The sequence below is a fragment of the Sinocyclocheilus grahami genome, unplaced genomic scaffold (genome assembly GCF_001515645.1).
Source record: "Sinocyclocheilus grahami isolate Dianchi unplaced genomic scaffold, SAMN03320097.WGS_v1.1 scaffold380.1, whole genome shotgun sequence".
Lineage (NCBI taxonomy): Eukaryota > Metazoa > Chordata > Actinopteri > Cypriniformes > Cyprinidae > Sinocyclocheilus > Sinocyclocheilus grahami.
The window spans coordinates 1,302,708-1,308,707 of record NW_015505559.1 but is presented as its reverse complement, the minus strand read 5'-3'; positions in this window follow the sequence as shown (position 1 = coordinate 1,308,707).

Here is a 6,000-nt window from a genome sequence, read left to right as displayed (position 1 = left end):
TCGCACCGGTAGTGACGTCATGGCTGTCGCCGTCCAATGTGTTGTTGGTGTTTTTTCAATATATGTTTCAGACACAGGTCACGATGAGGCGTTCCTCATAGCGACCCCTAGAGGACGCAGTTCAAAGTTCCCATGAAAGGGAACCATTTAAAGCATGTACATTTTCCCATTATTAAATAGGATTTTTATATAAATGTTGAACATATGACTGGCCATGTGAGAAGCGCTTTTCTGTGTTCATGGGATCACAAACCTTGCCCCACCAAGAATAAACTGTCATCTGAACTCATGAGTTTCATCACTGAGGAGCCATGCAAAGTTATTTTTACAGATGAGAAACAATTACTGTCTGAATAGAGCTTAATTCTGTCTTTACTCATGCTCATGCCGTTCCAAACCCACTTCACTATGTACTGTACTTCACTGAAGGCATAAGCTGTTATGTATGTTTTTTGTTTTGATTGCTGTGATTAAATGTGATCATCCCAAACTTTAATTCACGAGTTCACATATTCATATACCTTGAGAGTTTTATGGCCTGCTGCCCACAATGGAGGAACGTGAGCATGTGAATCGATTCAATTCAGTCAGTTTCCCAAAACAAAAAGAACAAACACCAAAACACTGATTTTACAAAACTGAAAAATATATGACAAAATCAATCCTTCTATTCCTGAATATACTGCTTGTATTCTAATTCAATCTGTTGCACTGAGATGGCACTAGATACACTGATTACCCTTATTCCAGTTGGTCAGAATGATTTGAAACTATGCTGTAATAACTAGGATTGAGCTAAACTCTGCAGGACAATGGACCTTGAGGACTAGATTTGAACAATCCCTTATATATAATGCTACTGTAATCGTCTGAACTATATATATATATATATACATATATATATACACACACACACACACACACATACTGTACATACACCAAATCTCTCAACCCATGTCGCAATGCTGCCATAACATTTTTCTTCTGGCCCTGTATAGATTATTGAAGTCAATAACCCTCGCAAGTATACAGTGTTTTTCAAGCTGCATCTATGTAATGCCTACAAATGTATTTGTGTCCGACAGTAAGATGAATGGAATGAAATATCACTTTTAACACACCAAATGGCCTATAAGATTACTTTGTGATGCTTGGACTGACTAATGTGCTTCAGCTGCATTTCACGATAATATCAATGAGTATTTGGGAAATGATGAACAGCTTTTGGAACATCTTGTTTTCCCCAAGGAAGAGGTACGAGCACATTCAGCACATCAGCAGCGTTCTCCAGAGATTGAAGAACGCCACCTTGCTGTCAGGGCTGATAAAATGTGCATTTTGTTCTACCAAGCAAGTCTCCTTCTTATGGCTTTCAGTGGGATTCAAATGGACCATCGGAGGTAAAGTTTGTTGACCTCAGCCTGATACATACCATAAGTTTATATAGGATTTCAGCTCCCTCAGGCACGTCCACTGCATGGGTTGTAGGGTCCTGTCAGAAGACTGGCACACACCCATAGGTGGCAGCAGTGAGTGTGGCCTCGTGTGGAACAACAGTAGAAACCTTACCTCAACCTGCAAGTGCATATGTTTGTATATCAGAGTTGAACATTTATTATAATGTCTGAAACATAACACAGAAATAGCCTACACAAACTATTTCATTTTGCCCTTTGTTGTTATATGCTCTGTAAACCATGGCTTCTTTGGGCTTATTGCTTTATTAAAACAGAGTGTTGCAGTCATGACATCAAAACCCAGAAGACTAATTCACCATGGGTTCCTTTGAGTTTGTGTAATTTACATTGTAGAGCAAAACCTCCAAGCATCACTAATATACCACAGATCTTTTTTTACTCATAAACCCCAGGTAACACTTTATAATAACTTTCATTTATAAATCATTAACAAACATTATATAATGCTTGACATCATTAGTTAATATTTATTCACATAGCTAGAAATGAGAATGTTCTTGTTAATGTTTACTAATGAACATTACCTAATTGTCAAAGCAAGGCCAGACACAACGGGTAAGTGAAAGACAGGATGGTTTATTGATACAAGAGGTGGATGAGTGGAACGGGTTAGGTTAAGGCAGGAGAGTGTCAACAGAGTGAAGGATTCCAGGGTTCTTAACGGAGTTCTGAGGGTGAGTGTCTGATGCCGGTTTCGTGGGAGATCGTGGAACAGCTTCCAATGAGTCGTTGGAGGATCGCGGGAGAACCAGAAGGTAAGTCTTTCTAGGAGAATATCGTATAGAGAGTCCAGAACAGTCCATAGGCGTGAACGGTAAACCGGACAGTGAGTGACTGTGATGTGTGTGTATTTGTAGTGTGCCTTGATTGGTGACAGCAGGTGCGGGTGATCAGAACTCAGGTGACTGTGATCGGGTGATTATCCTGGCTGGTGACTGTAGTGACTGTGATGAATCCCTGACACTAATGATTAACATATGATTTTTTAATGTAAATTAAAATGCTTACAAACGTCAGTAAACTTTCAGTTCATATGATCTTCATTTGTTGGTCTTTGTTTGTTGTGTAGACCTCTATTTACACCTCTTTACAAATAATCTATTAATTATTTGTTCATGTTTTTGCAGTACCCAATCTAAAGTGGAAACTGTTCATCATTTGCAAATGTTTATAAATGTTTACTAATCATTAATACCTTTATGAGCAGCAAATTGAAAGTATGATATAACTTGTAAGCATTTTAACTTACATGAAATAATGATTTGTTTGGACATTATCTAATGTTTAACAAGTTTAAGCAAACATTAACAAGCACATTATCTCACGTTTCTAACTCTTTGAATATATATGAACTAATTATCCATTAAGCATTATATAATGTTGTTAATGATTTATTAATGAAAGTTATTATAAAGTGTTACCAAACCCCATTATAAAAGTCCATGGGGAATTAGCCTTCTGGGGTTTGACGTCACAGCTACAGCACTCTTTTCTGTCACTTATTTATACACGGTATCAAAACTACATGTTTTTGTTACATAAAGCAAACCATGAAAATTGAGTGATTAGCTTTACGCTTGTTGTCTATAAGCTGTTTTGTACATTACATCTTTAACATGAATAAAATGCAATTTAAATGTCAAATTTTAAATACATATTTAAACACATATATTAATTATTTATCATTCACTTCAAATGTTGGTGCATAACACTATGCTTCAAACTTGTCACAACTTGGCAAACTGTGAATCATGGTAAATCAGCTGATTTCAGAAGAAACAGAAACTTAGAAGAAACTGTAACTGTCAGCATGCCCCAGGAGGTCATTTATTTTAGATAAATTCAGACTAAAATAATTGAGGGGAAATGTGACCAAAATGGACCAAATCAGCATTTCGGCCACTGATCATTAATTCTTCATTAATACATTAATTCTTCAACAGAGTAAACTTTTGCTTACATTCACTGTGAGATCCACTACCACATGCCACCCAAAGCCTCGTGAAGTTTTGTATTTCTGTTTTTGGAAAACTACATTTGCAGAAATGTATTTAAATATTGACAATAATCTGCAGCAGTGACTGCTTACAATTATGAGTTATATAATATATGTACATTTATACATTGTAACTTTACAATAAATAAAACTACTAAAGCTTAAAACTAATATTAAAATATAACTTTACTGCCACCTATTAGTTCAGTTAAACAACCAATTTTTCAACTCTACTGACAGAAAAAATACCATGTCAAGCATTATGTGACTTGATTGTGCTGTATCTGGTGAATATGGACATTCACCAATTTCATGTTTAGTTTGGCTCCAAAGAGAAAGACATGACCTACTGTGCAATATACTACAATATAGCCTAACATAGTCCAGCAAACAGTCTACTGACCGTTCAATCTTCAAAAGATCCTTGGGCCAAGTGATAATCCTTTCTTTAGACTGTGACAGGGTTTGATATTCTACAACCTTTCAAAACGTGTGCTGTGTTATGAAGTGTCAAGTCTGAGAACTGAGGTACTGCTGTAGCACATTTGTCCAGGTCATTTTACTGTGGATTGCTACTGTGCAGTTAACATGATACAGCACCAACTCTCATTAACAACACTCCTTGTGAAAAAAGTGTGATTGGTTGGTTGTATTGAATGTGCACTTGTAGTGTATTAATATTGGAGTGTACACTTATAGTGTAGTGTAATATTGATTAAACAAAAGGCTCCTTACAGTAAGTGTACTTAAGAGAGCACACTTTTATTTGTATTATATCATCTGACACGTACATAAAGTGCACTTTTATAAAAGTAAGTGTACTTCTACTAAAGTCAATGAATCTGTAGACAGATGGTCCTCCCTATCTATCTCTGATTGATCATATAAACATTATAAAAATGAATAATCTTCCCAAATTTCTGTATTTGTTTCACTCTATCCCACTTTCCATAATAGCATGGAATGATGCTCAGCACGCACTGGGAGAAGTCCCAACTCTTTCTTACTTTTCTCCAATTTGGGGAAACATGGACTTCAGACCAGGGAAAAATGACTTTGGCTTTAAACAGTGCATGGGCATTAAAAGGTATTTGTAAGATTGGAGATTTGTTTGAGGGAGATACATTGTTGTTCTTTTATAGGTCAAAGAAAAAACGTGGAATGCCAATGATACACTTTTTTATGTACTTACAAATTCGCAGCTATATCAGTGTCAAGCATAAATTATTCACTATCTAGACCTTTACCAACAGAACTAGAAAATTGTATGTTTTATAAGAGTTGTTTAATTGCAAATTTGTTAAAAAATCATCTGAATCCAAGAGAGTTGCTTGGGTTATAGATTTGCAATATGAGCTTTATGATTCAGAATGGATCCAGATATGGGTTAAAGCCCAGAATTTGATTTAAATGAATTTGATTAGATTTAAACTGAGTTAAATAAGTTAAGTTAAATAAGTTTAACCCAAACATCCCAAGTAGATATAACTGCAGACCGGAGATCTCCAAAATGGGGCGTGAACTCCAAAAGTGGGCAGAACCTCCAAAATGGGGCAGGGTCTCCTTGCACAAAGACTTTCACCATTGGCTCTGGCTCCAGCCAATTGTTATTGACTTACATTTCAAAATAAAACTTTATAAATTAAACATTGTTTCTAATTCATCTAAAATAAAATATGCTACATAAGTAAATATTCTCCATGAGAGCAGAGCCCAAAGCTCGTGGCCAGTTGTGTTTGGACTGGAGTTTGAACCTCTGCTTAATGATATAAATGGGAATCACCCACGAGCTCCCCTGTGAGCCGTCCCAGTCAATTTCACTGGTTATGGCTAGGATCAGGTGGGGGTAGGTTTAGGGGTTAGCATTTTTTGTAGCATCAACACTTTAATTGACACAACCAATAAAATATTTAGAATCAGCTGTGAGGCGGAGTTTGCACTGAAGTGGATTGGGAGAAAAAGTGTGCATGCGTGTCATGTGCCTGTCTGTCAATGGGAGGAAGCCACGCCCTATTTTGGAGCTCCCACCCCGTTTTGGAGTTCCCACCCCCATTTGGAGATCTCCAGGCTGCAGTTATACCCTTCTCAAACATCCCAGATATCTATTTTAAATGCCAAAAACATAAGGGAACATTCTTTCATTGTAATGTGAGGTGATTAAGACGTTCTGGCAAAAGGTGACAGCACTTCTCTCAAAAGCAATTCCAATGACTCCTGAAATATGTGCTTTGGGTTTATTTCCTGTAAGTTTATCATTATCAGGTTATCACACTAAAATGATTGACGTTTGTCTAGTTCTTGAAAGACGTTAAGTAGCATTTTACTGGAAGAACATAGAAGGTCCATCCATTGATCAATGGTTGAAAGATCTGTCACATTATATTGCATTGGAAAGAATAACAGTATAAAGAGCAAACTAAGAGACTACCATAAAATTTGCAATCTTTTTTACATTTTCTGGAAAATAACCAAATATTGACACAATGTTAGACACTTCCCACTCTATTGATCGACATTGATGTATAT